Source organism: Pithys albifrons, chromosome 3, assembly GCF_047495875.1.
Source record: "Pithys albifrons albifrons isolate INPA30051 chromosome 3, PitAlb_v1, whole genome shotgun sequence".
NCBI lineage: Eukaryota > Metazoa > Chordata > Aves > Passeriformes > Thamnophilidae > Pithys > Pithys albifrons.
In genome coordinates, this window is record NC_092460.1 from 56,345,831 (window position 1) to 56,359,403 (window position 13,573).

Sequence of the window (13,573 nt, forward strand, 5' to 3'; positions counted from 1 at the left end):
TGATGAAGCCTCTAATGCATGCAGTGTGCTTCAGGGGAGGTTTCATCTGACCTGTATCGTCTTCAAACCTGGATTCTAGACAGCCAAAGTAGTGTCTTCCATGAAGCTGCACTTGGTTTCAGCCAGCTGTATTCTTACCTCTGCAAGTTGGTTATTGCAGGTATTATGAAGGAAAGACCTGTTGTTTTCCAGCTGAAGGCAAAGCAACCTTGAAATGGAGAAAGAAATCAGCTGACAAATCATCAGTCAGGAGTAGAGAGTTGAAATTCTGGTGCTTGAGTGTTGATAAATTAGTTGAATTCTTTTAATGTGGTTCCCAGGACATCTGTCATTAGACTGGCAGTCGCAGAGGTTTTTCTTCAAGTGAGCCACATAACCATCTTTTTCACAGCTCAATGCAAAAACCGAAGGCAGAAGAGTAACACTGAATCAGAAGAATCTGGCACCCTTGCCACCATGAGCTGTACTACAGTAGGTTGTTATGGTGACAGATATGATTGGCCAGCTGTGGGAAAGATCACAAGACAAAGTTGTAGATGTAAAGTCATAGTTTTATATTAAATTTCTATTAACTACCTTCTATTCTAGCCTTAAGGATGTTTACTTTTAACTAGTAAGTTCTGGGCCATATACTGGATACCACCTGTATTGGATACCATCAGGAAACATGCAACACTGGGTACAAAAAGTTTTGAATCCCCTCCCCACATTGCCACTATATTTAGGCATTGGTTTATCCAGACAGCTGGATTTAGTGGATACAGTTATCCTGGCAAGACAAGATATGTTATAAACAATGACGTCTGTTTCTGTTTGCTCATCAGTGGCTTCTCACATGATAATCATAGTAATGAAAAAGATATGATTCCCATTAAATATCTGAAACCACTTTTCAATTCTGTATATGTTTTTAGGACCTAATGTACTGTAAGATGAGCTTACTTTAGAAGAAACCCTCCCCACCCTGACCCCACTCTCTGCCCCTCCACTTAGTATTTTGGAAAGGTATAAACTCCTATCTAGTCTCCTAAAATTTATTCAAAATTATTATCTGAATTTAATAAATTACACCTATTTTCCAACTGATAAACATATCAGGACAGTAGAAGGGCAAGTTAAAGGGAATTTTTGCTGCACTTACTGACCTGGTTGCTGGATGTTGCTATTAGTATTAGCTGGGCAAAGACATTTTTTTGTTTTGGAAGTACATTACCTGTTTACTGTTTGGATATGAAGATAGTGGGTCATTCTCTTTTTACAGTGATCTTTGAAACCTGAAGAAGTGAATTTTGAATGTTAGCAAAAAAAATGTATGGGAAATGCTACCTTATAATGGCAATACAAAATATGACTCTCACCATATATCCAGCACTGCTTCTTGCACCCCTTTAAGACTGGTGTTGAAGTGAGGTAGTCAGTTCAGATCAGCACAATCACCTGAATTACACTGAGTTATCCTGAGAATTTGTCCTGTTTATTTGTTTGACTCAACCAGATAGTATTATCTAAGTACACGGTGACTGATCATCCCACAAACTGGGAAACATCGCTTTGGATTTAAAATGAATTTAAATTGTTACCAAAAACATTTTTTTCAATGAAGGAATGATACATCAATTTTTTTATACGTGTTTATGGGAATGAGAGAAAAGTTACCTCTACCATGAATTACTGTCACTACACCAATTCATGTGGTCTATTTTTTTAGATCAGCTTAAAGAGAAAAGATAGTGGAGGAAAATAGGGATGGTATTTCTCATAATGAAAATAGAGGTAAACAAAATTGTTGTGTCACGGTTTGGTTTTTTTTTTTTTGTCACATGGTAATTTTCTTACCATCCTCTTTGCAGTCACTTAAAAACACTTGGGAAATTATTACAATACAACTGACCTCAGAGATTATTTTGGTGTTGACAGTCAGTAGGTAGTGAGTGGACCGTTAACTCCCCAGTAACTGTAACATAATACAAAGACAATCAAAAGAAGGTGACTTTTTGTTGCATTCATCTTGAATGTAAAGCAGAGCTGCCTTTTATTAAGTCATTAAGAGAGCTACTTCATTTACAACAAGAGCAGCTTATTGTGTGAACACCTCTAAAAATCCCTGGTCTGCATCCATGCATCCTGAAGAACAAATCCAGTGGTACTGTTGACTAGCTAAGAGCATCACAAAAACAGGCAACGATTTCCCTAGAGCTCCAAGTAGAAATGGTGCTGTGCCTTTGGTGTTTAAGAAATAGTTAACGATTTTCCACTACAGTGGACATTTATCATCCCAACAGGATATTCATACACATTTCTATATTTTAGATCCTATAATAGCATGCTATGGTAACATATAATTACAGCTACAAACTATTATGAATAGCAGTCTCCGTGGACTTGGGGTCTGCTAAATTGGTAATTGACAGATCTAAGTGATTTATACATCCCTATTAGGAATAAGGCTTGGAATTTTAGCTGTGTTAAGACTAGAATTGCACCCACCCCCTTAGATACATGTTGATCTAAAAGAAGGATTAATAGAGGTACAAGCTACAGATTAGTATAACAACTCTATTCTTGTCCCTTGCAGAAAGAATGAAATCATCTAGAGCTCAAAAGGAAATTTCCTAAATGGGAAAACAACAACATAAGTGCATTCAATGGGTTTGCTTTTACTCTGGATTATGTTTTCTTTGAAAGCTGTGCAGTTACAAATATTTCACAGTCCGTTAGTGAAGGACTGTTTGCCAGCAGAATTAAGTCTCAGAAAAAACTAGTGAAAAAATCCAAAATGATCAATATAAAACTGATACAGTTACAGATGGGTACATTCCTGATGGGATGCATTGGGCAGTAATGAATACAACAGTTTCTATGAAGAATGAGTGTGTTTAATAAGGAAGTTTACAATCAATTATCAAAATGACAAATAAAACTCATTTGATAAGATATCCATACTTGCAAGAATTTTAGTATTTAATGATTATTTTTCAAAGGAGAAATAAGACAGTTGAAATACTAATAAATGAAATGTTACTTTTTTTTTCCATTTTGAGTTGTGTATATCTGCTCAAATAGAAAAAAAACCCAGAACTTACAATAAAATGAAAAGTGACAGGCTGTTGCATGTGGATCTTTGTTAAAAGGAAAAGAAAAGGATAAAAATTTTCTCTTTGCTTTTAAATTGAAAATAATCTGATAGAATAATCTGACAGTTACTTAGCTCTCTCTTTTGAATATTGATTAGTTAACATATGTTTTCTGGACCATATTTTTTAGCCCTGCAGTCTTTGCACATACTATTTATGTCATTTCACCATTCCTGGGAGATGTTTCTTTCCACATTGCTTATAGAGAGACTAAAGTTTGTTAGGGGAGTGTCATCCCATCCCTAAAACTTTGCTGGTAATTAAAAGAATTTCTGGAGTTATGTAGCTGTTCATATTGAGGACAATACTTTTATTTTGTTAATTTGACACTCATACAGTGTCATTTTCAACTACAGAAATAACACTGTGCTTTGAGTTAACTTGTCTGTCACTGACTAACTTAGTTTGTATTGCAAGGAAGCAGAAAGTTGTCCTGCCTTGGCTTTAACTGAGACTTCTCAGGATGATCACATTCAATTTTAGGGTCTTCATTCCTGAGTACAGAGAGACATGAATTTTTGCCTGACAAAATTGAAGTTCTAGAGACCCTTCACTGATCAGGAAGGAGTCCAAAGTGTTTTTAGTCTCCAAACCTCCATAATAGTTAAAAAGAAAAAAACCACAACCAAACCAAACCACTCCAGAACCTGCACTCTAACACAGCAAATAGCCTAGTCGTCAGGCACTTGTACAGGAAGTTTCATTCCAGACTACTGTTTATTTGGTGTGTGCCCTCCAGTTCTTACAGACTCTCCTCTCAACCTCTCAAACTGTTCTGCTTTTAATCAATTTCATAAAAGGTCCAACTCATACATTTTGGTTCACACTGTTCCGTTTCTTTAGGTGTGAAATGGTTTCACTTGACAGATCTGCTGTTAAAACCTTTAGGTTAGTGCCTGCTGCTAATTTCATTTTTTTCTGACAAACACAGTGAGCAGATACATTGTAGCACACAACTGAAGCCTCAGCCTTGAGAGATCTATTATCACTCAACTACCTCTAATGCCAGGCATTCCTTCTTGCAGGAGTCCCAGCATCTCATACCTGTAAACACAAAAGTTACATCTCTGCCATAATTCAGCACCAGAAGCTGGGTAGAAGCAATTGCTGTATGATTTTCTGAACCTGTTCAAATCCGGCAACCTTTGAGGTGGGTTTTTGCTTTAGAAATGTCATTGTGTCTGTACGGATGAGTTTGAGACATAGAGTCACAGAGCAATTTAGGTTGCAGGTGACCTCAGGACTTTCTACTCCAAACACTGCTCAAAGGCAAGGTGGCTCTGAGATCAGACCAGGTTCTTCAGGGCTTCGTGTCGGGTCATGAAACCTCCAAGGATGGAGACTGCACAGGCTCTGAATAACCTGTGCCAGTGCTTGAATGACCATACTGTATCACTGCTTTTCTTGGGATAATGAAATCAGTCCTTTTTACCTATTTGTCATCCATCTTCCATGCATCCCCAAGTCCCATTTATCTGACTGTCATACTTACTGTACAGTTTATAGAGCAAGAAATCAACACATGGGGAAAGGAACACAATTTGCCTGGAACTTTAAAGTCTGAGACAGTAGACAGAAGCAATGGTCAGCATGTTTTAAATCAGCCACATGAGAAGAAAGCCAGTGTCATGCTTGGGTCACTGGTGCATTTATCCCTGAGACATTTAGGTATGTGAAGGTTAAACCCCAGGATTAATCTGCCAGGCTTCTGCAAAAAGAAATAAAACCAGTGCAAGGGTTATACTTTAAAGGGTTTGTTGTGTTTGTTTTTGTTACTGTTGTTAATCAAGACTCCTCTTGCTTCTTGCCTTTAGGGACCCCAGCATAGAGGTAACCATTTGATTTTCTAACTCACTCCCAGGAGTTTTCCATGAAAAAGCAATTGTCTTTAAAAGGGTTTAGGAACATTTTCTGAGGAAGTGAAACTGGATGGTGTAAAAGACCCTTCCTCTCCCCATTTTTACAGTGGAAAAATGCATTATTTTTGAGCAAAAGCGAAGCGAAAAATTAAAGATTGGAACTGATATGGAAATAGCACCCCTGGACTGCAAGGCTCTGTACTTTTGCAAAGAAAATGAGGTTTTAATTGATTAAAATATGAACATTTGGAAAGCATGTAATTAGGAAAAAAAATCTGATATTTTGAAAGAAATTGTCCAAGTTTGGATATTATAAACCAAGCTCCCTGAGCTCCACAACAATTACAAACTAGATAGGATATAATTAAAAAAAATAAATTGTGCCAGTTTAGGGAGTAATGAAAGATGCTATTTACAATTCACTTATATATTACTTTTAAGGCATCTTGGGTACAGAAAAGCACAATAAAGTGATAGAATTGAACTAGTGGTGAGGCAAACACCAACTGCATTTCATGTTGGCTGTGTAATTATTGTCTAAGCGGGATAGCTTTGAAGCAGGAGGGATTGGGCTTTTGAAAGGTTATCCTCAACAGAAAATCACAAACAACAAATTCAAGGGAAATCAAATACAAAGGCTGACATTAACTCAAGAGTGTTAACACAGTTAACCACTAAACATCAGGAAATGCCACAGTTCAATCTGGCTGTGTAATGTGCAGCTGCTTTTTCCTGTATATCACAGGCTGTTCACATGGATGCCTGAAGTCCCTCAAAGACAATATAACAGAGAGAATGACCCCACACAGAAAAGCTCTGTATGTGTTCAGTATTTCTCAGCAATATGTTTGTAGCCAGGGAAAAAATTGTAGTTATCAGGTGGATAAGGAATGCATTCAAATGATGACTAAGAGGACTCAAACTCTGGTAAAATAATAGTCATAGCTCTGTCATTTCAAGACCTACAAAACCACTGCAGGGGGATCTCCAAATAAATCTCGAATATATACTGAATGTTCCTGTGGAGGAGTATAAAAAGTGTCTCCGGACACTGCAAGTTAATGTGTTGCTTTTCCCAGAAAAATTAAATCCTAAATGAACATGACATGGAACCATGAAATCCTGCCCCAAACAGAGACCAGTAGTTGAGATTTCAGAACTAGCCTTCAGCTGGGACCACATGTGAGATTTACAGGTAATGTTCCCCTGTGACAGAGTTCTGTGTCTCCAGTCTGGCAGCCGCCATCCACTCCTCCTGCTGTGCTGTCTGTTGCTGTTGCATTTAACTCTGGCGGGCTGCAGAAGGTCCACTGAACTGAATCTCTCTTCTTTCCCTTTTCTCTGATAAGACCTCCCATAACATCAGCTACAAGACTTAGGCAGCAAACTATAGTAGAATTGAGTGCATTTGCCTGTGTATGGAAAAAAACACAAAAGAAGAAAAAAAAATGACAGAAAACGGCAGCCTTCCTGAGAGATGCAGAAGGGGAAAAGGAAAGTGAAGTCAGTTAGCTTCCTAAGGCAGAAGGGACAGTGTCTTCTTCCCATGGATTTATAGGTAAAGGGACAGATACGTCTAATTTCTAAAATCAGTTTGGGACACAAAATTCTGCTCTACTTGCTACCTTATACTGTTGCCTGACTGAAGTATAAAATGAAACAGTTGCTGTGTTTGAATCAACAGTTATAGTGTATCACTATGTGATGTAATTTCTAGCTGTGCTTTCTATCTATACAATCAAAATTCTTTTTGGATCCTAGAAACTGTCCATAGCACCATCCCTGTTATGCTCTTTTCATCTCTTCTCATTCTGGTCAGATCAAAGTGGACAGGATTTGCAGCGATTTGCAAGTGGTTCATAGGTTGTTGTGAACCCTGGAACGGGGAAGGAGCTTTCCTAAGGTGTAGTGGTGTAAGGAACAAGCTTTCTGCTCTCCTCCACTGTTTTTCTCATTGCTGGGTCTGCAGCATGCTTGGAGAACAGGAAGAACCAAGATGCATATGTAACAGCACCTGGGAGGTGGTAGAGAGAGGTAACTAAGACATTTTTTAGGCCAGCTGTAGTGAGAAGGCAGGGGAATTATTAGTAATGAAGAGGCTGGGAACTAAGAGAAAAAAGAACTCATAGTAGTAGCTGTGGTAATCATCCATGCTCTGAAGCAAGTGGCTTCCAAAAAATCCATCATTCAGTCATGTACTCATTCTTCCTTCTTTTCTGAATGTTCTTATTGTCAGAGTGTCTTTGATAGAGTGAGGACTGAATGGTCATAGCAGCAGGCTTACAGTGCTGTGTAACAAAAGATTATCACTTTTCCCCTGATGTGATAGTTCTGCGTAAACAGCAAAAAACTGGAGAGCTTCATCCAGTACTCTGTGACTTCTCAACAAACACCTTGTCAAACTCAATATATTGTTTACCATAATTTTCTGTATATAGTACTGCAGCCAGATTTTTCATTCATGTAACTGGTTTCAATGTAAACTAACATGAATGAACATCTTATGCTAGATTAAACAGTTTTCCTGCCTGTGAGGTATTCTAGCTGCTCAGAATAAGGGGTTGGATGAGGAAATAATCAGTGTTTCATGTGAAGGCACACAGGTATTTGGTTCAATGGGAAACTTGTAAAGCATGTTTGGTGTAATTCCAGGAATTACTGGAGTGTTGGGTCAGTTTGCCTCACCTTCCTTCCTTTCCTCCTTTCTCTGCCATGTAGGACTCTACATTTTCCTAGAAGACTGGTTTTTATTGCAATTACTTGGATTGCTAGCTGTATTTCCAACTTCCTCCTGTCAGATAGACAGATTTAGAGACTGGGTAATATTTAGACTCTCACTAGAAAGAAGAGAGCTCTGGTTGATGCAAGTAGAATAAAAATAGAGGCAAGGGCTGTCAGTATTCACAAATGGGATGCTGCAAATGAGAGGTGTGCTCTGTCATGGATCAAGGCAACATGCAGAGGAGTATCAGAGCCAGGAGGTCCTATCCTCTGTTGCTGCAAAGCCTTACCACCAGTATTTGGTGGTAAGATGTACCCTCTCCAGCAGCTTTATTCTTGCTCCTGAATAGAGTGAGGAATGGTCCTTTTCATAAATACTTCACTAAATGCTTTTTTCAGCAAGTCAGGAGTTAGAGGCATTGGGGGCAAATAAATTGCCTGGGAGGATAGGGGAATTTGGCACACTACGGAGCAGAGGATGTACCAGGCCCAAGGGTACTGTTTATAACTTGGTTTATCTTGGTAAGCCAGAGGAAAACACTCTTTCAAACATGTTAAAATTCATAAAAGCTTTAGAGAGAAAAGCAGGGTCTGTATAACCAGATGTTTGGATGGGGTACACTCTGGCAGTTGCTTACTAGCTTGTATAGAAGTAGGACAGGAACAGAAAGTCTGATCACAATAGAAATAATATGCTGATCTTTTCTGTTTTTCTGTGTCCCACCCCTCCACGACTGCCTGCTTGCTCCTCAGAGATACCAAACCTTTGGCCACAGCAGTTAGAAATGTTTTTTAAACAGCTGTCATTTTGCATCCTGCTGGTTGTTTAGCTCCCTTTCATCCTCTGTCCAAGATGCAGGGCTCTCCTTTCATTGATGATGTGCTTGTATAGCTCCTTTGCTTGAAATACTGACTGTCCTTCCTAAATAAGTTTTTCCTGGATGCTATGTAAGACAAAATAACAACTGCCCTCCCAACAGTAGTTAAATTTATTGTCAAACATTTTTGTTTGTTGAAGTTTTTTATTGTTAAATACTGGCAGCTAAGCAGCCATTGTCCACGAGGGTGTGGGTGAATCTAAACAGCACAATGGGCTGCTCTGTGACCATGCATTTTTTTCATGGGCAAGTTGAAACAATATAGAGCTATTTCAGTTCCAAACACAGAATAAAAGATTAAGAATTTAATGAAGAAATACTTCTAACTCTTGAAGAAAAAGCAGCTGAACCTTATTCTCATAAAGAAATGAATGACTTGTCATAGAATAATAGAATGGTTTGGGTTGGAAGGGATCCTAAATGTCATGTAGTTCCAACCCCACTGCCATGGGCTGGGACAAGTCCTTCTAGACCACATTGCTCAGGACCCCATCCAACTTGGCCTTGAACACTTCCAGTGATGGGGTATCCACAACTTCTCTGTGCAACCTGTTCCAGTGCCTCACCACCCTCACAGTAAAGTATTTCTTATTAGTATCCTATCTAAACCTACTGTCCTTCAGTTTTAAGCCATTTCCCTTTGTCCTATTGACTTCTAACCTTCTGGATTTACAAACAGAAGCAGGAGAAAATACTGATCTGCTAAAAGTTACCAATGGCTGCTATCATACAAGTGTGATTCAAAGACCACCAAAGGCATAGCTTGTGTGCCAGGGCTTCCAGATAGGCTTTTCCAACTGAACACCTTCAAAGTTGTGACACAGCTTACACACATTTTACTGGCATCAGATGACAGCAGTTAGATTTCCCATGGATTTACAGTCCAAATCCAGCCTGTGTAACTTTGATATTGATGAGTATTTCACCTCTGGATATGAACGTTTTCTCCCTATGATGTGAAAGGCTCATCTTCAGTCTTAATCATTTTTAGTAGGTTTTACTTATGCTCACATCCTGCCAGAGGAAAGCATGGCATCTGGATGAGCACTGGTGACTTGACATCGCTGCCGCAGAAGACATTAGCTCAATTCCTTCTCCTATACTCTTAAGGACACTTAAATGAATGAATCCCTAATTTCTTCCTGGTATTTGACCATATAGTGTTTTTTTTGCAGGATCTAGAATGAGACCATGAGACACTTCTGTGAATGTATACTTGCAGTAGGTTGTGCAGACTGGGACAGACTTACACAAACATGTTACCATATTACAAATTTAGAAGTCCCACTTAAAGACTTAAAAGAATTACAGAATAGAAAGTGTCTTGAGAAAAAAAGTCTGATCAACTCTCCATTACTGTCATCTTTCTTGCTTATATCCAGGAGGGATCTCTGACTTAGGTGGTCCTAGCAGTTTGGGGATTTAAAAAGGAATATGTCTTATTTTTGTAACAAAAGAGGAAGGTAAAGAGCAGAGGAGAAAAATAAGAAAAGGAAATTAAACTAAATGGAGGAAGGAAAGGCCAGTAACAAATATAGCGTTAGTAAGAGGCAAACTACCTTCCAGCCTCTCCTTGACCAGCAGAACTGAGACAGGATGATATGACTGTCACCAAAGCTTGAAGGACTCCTGAGGAAGAAAGGAGGGTTTGGGGCTGTAAAAGCATTGCCATGAAGCAGTGGGACCCCCAACATGGGTACTTTAAGGGATTGATCAAGAGTATGAGTCGAAATGTACGATAATTGCTCTCTTAGAAAATATCTTAACAGGAAGGATAATTTTTGGAAAAATAATGTATTTTATGCCCCCTTTTATGATTATTCCATCTCTGTTATTGTCTGTGAGGTCTGAGTGTTTTTTTTTTCATTTTGTTTTATTTTTTAAATCTTGTCTGTTCAGCAATTAGAAGCACTGTGACTTGGGTTGTTCACTTGAATATGAAGTAATTCCCACCTTTAGGCCTCTGAAGTTGTGTCATAACCTCTCCCCCACTCATTGTATCTAGACTTTTTTGACATGGTCCCATGACTGCCTAAAGCACAGATTTTCCTGGTTAGAAATAATAATAGCAGATAAAAGTTTCTTATAATGAGCAAGGAGTTAATATGTCAGTGGGAAATCTAGTCAGAGACATAAAAAGCTGTGTTAATTAATGTTATACATACTTAATTATTATTTGATTTTGATTTCTTTTTTTGTATTGGTGCAGAAGCACTTTCACCAACCCTGCACAAAATGACTTGAGGACAGCCTGCAGTGACTGAAGTCAGTGAAACCTTGAGAGACAGCACATTGTGACTCTGATGAGTACATTAAACAAGCTCATTTTTATGACTTGGGCTGAGCAACCATCATAAATTTCTAAAAGTAGTCTTAATCATCCACAGAAAATTAAGTAACTAGTTCACCCATTTATCATACTGCATGAACTACTTTTGTGCTGGAATAATGGCATCACAGGCACTAACTTTCTGGGAGGTGAAACTTGCATACCTCTAGTCCACTATCATTTCTTAATGCTCATATGAACTATTTGATGATGATGGAATTAGTGGAACCACTTCTTACCAATCAATATTATCACCCCAAGACACTGTATAATTTACTGAAGACTTGTCTAATAATAATGTTATCTGCTGTATTAAGGAAATTCATGGCCATGGTAGCATGGCAACCTTGAAAATCCTCCAGCAGTTTATAACTTGCTCAGCATCATGCTAAGCAGTTAAGTTGATGGTAGCATTTCACTAGTTTCAATGGGTCTGAAGATAAAAGTATATGGTGTCCTAAAGAAAATGTTGTGATTTTGAGTGATGCCCAGAGAGATCAAGTGTAGTCATGTATTCACACACATCTTCCTGAAAGTTTTTATCCCTGCTTATTTTCTGAACAGCATTTTTTTTTGGCTTCAATATCTGTGATATGAGATATTCATACATTTTGCTCAGCACAAGGTGGCAGTAAGACATTGTCCCGTGGCACACAATAGCTTGTCCTGCTTGTTTTCCCTCCTGTTTACTTAGTCTTCAGATAACAAAAGCCGTTCTGATGAATGAGCATTGAAAGCAAAAGATGTAATAAGAACATTTTAAAAAGTGCACAGATAAAGAAAATGCTCCAAATAAGATCCCAAATGATTTGTTATATTGTATTAAGCCATGTTGTATCATACTGTGGACAGTATCACAGAATGCTGTATTTCTCTCATTTTCCACTCTGTTGTTATGATTTCCTTAGAATTTGCACATTAAATAAAAACTGCTCAGTGCAAAGTTGGAAAATTACCCAATTTTCAAGTTGCAACTTAACAATATTCCCAATATTGGTTGAGATTCTACATGTTGGAAGGGACAAAGCTTTCTACCTCAGTTCTTTGTTGTCTAGAAAACACTCTAGTGTCCCTGCATTGAGTAGTGGCTACAGTGATATACTCCTTTTCAAATGCCATGAGGAGGAGAAATGAAGAGCATTGAGTCAGAGTGTGGTATTTTAGGTCCCCCTTACCCTCAGCTTCCCAGAATACTATGAAGCACTTATGCATTATGTTTTTGGCTAGCTGTTCACCTGAAATGGAGTTTCAGCAGGATGACCTTAAGCTGCCAGCAGCCACTTGGTTTGTCTGTAGCCTCTGCACAGACTAACATATTTGTTGAGAACAAACCAAAAATTATAAACATTTCAGATAAGCTGATTCAATGGAAACTCTGCCTCCTTGTTTCACAAGTTATAGACACATGGTTTATTTTCCAAGAACTGGTTGGCAGAGATCATGTCATTTTGTTTTCCACCAGAATGATGTGCTTGTAGCTTCTATACCTCAATAATGCTGTTGATAGTGTGAACTCCTGTGTATGTGAATCACACATACAGGTTGGAATATGCATCCATTAGCATCTATCAAAAATCTATTCATTTTCTGATGTCAAAATACTGTTAAGTAACAGTGTAGACCTACTTCTTCCATTGCTTACCCTTTAAAGTTTTGCCCTTGAATACTTGCCATCTAGAGATGAATTATGGACTTTGGGACTATACAAAAGAATGAAGTTTTCAGGAATAAAGTTCCCAACTCTATAATCTTGATTTTATGCTAATGGATTTCATAGTGAAAAATAGCTCCTACAAGCCACCTTTAGACTATTATTTGCACTATTCTTAATGTGTGATTTATGCATGATCATAGAGTTTGGAGTAATAAAATTACATGCTATAAAACTTATCATCTGGATTGGCTGTGTATGACTACTTCAGATAATAATAATACTGAGTGTCAGAAGGGCTCTTCTGGGAACCTTCTTAGGATTCAGCTATTGTCCAAGAACTCTTTGCTAAATGTTTTGTGTGAGTTTCAAGATTTGTACATCATAAAATAAAAAACTGTTTAAGTATTATTATTAGTAGAACATGAGGTGCTGAACTAACAAGTTAGGTGTTTTCTTTTTGTAGGACTAAAGATAACAAATGCTACAATACTTTGCTGCTACGTGATATTTATTCGTAGAGAACAGGGACTTCTGCTTCAATATATACCTACAGTTGCCTTGGATGGGAGTCCAACAGATCTGATACTGCTCAAAATGTGACTTTTCTAAACATAAAATGGAGACTCTAGTGTAAAGAAATCTTCTCTGAAAATCTGCAACTACTTGGGAGGTCTCTGTAATAGAGTTTTAGTGTCTGGTAGTATTCCTTTGAAGTTTTTACATTATCTTTATTTTAATCACATGCCACCAACTATGACATTAATTTGAGTTTGTAAACCTGAAATAACATTGCATTTTTGACACCCTCATATTATAGTTGGAGTGGTTGAAACCGTAGTAAACAGACCTATTCCACTGAATGCCCAGGGGAGGGACATGCTAAAAAAACCCAGCCGCACACTCCAAGAAAGAAGTCTGAGGTCAAACAGTGTTCATGAAAGACAAACTACATGGCTGGGATTATCCTGGCTAATTGTGGGTTTCAAAATCTTTCTCAA

General features: G+C 38.1%; 1 long non-coding RNA gene across 1 annotated transcript in view; it reads left to right on the forward strand.

The window, feature by feature from the left end:
• Positions 1–4,283, forward strand: part of LOC139669445 (uncharacterized) — a 32,986-nt gene extending 28,703 nt beyond the window's left edge. Inside the window, exon 3 of the long non-coding RNA XR_011697261.1 lies at positions 4,160–4,283. This is a non-coding gene — a long non-coding RNA (uncharacterized lncRNA). The remainder of the gene's footprint in view (positions 1–4,159) is intronic.
• Positions 4,284–13,573: the final 9,290 nt, after the last annotated feature.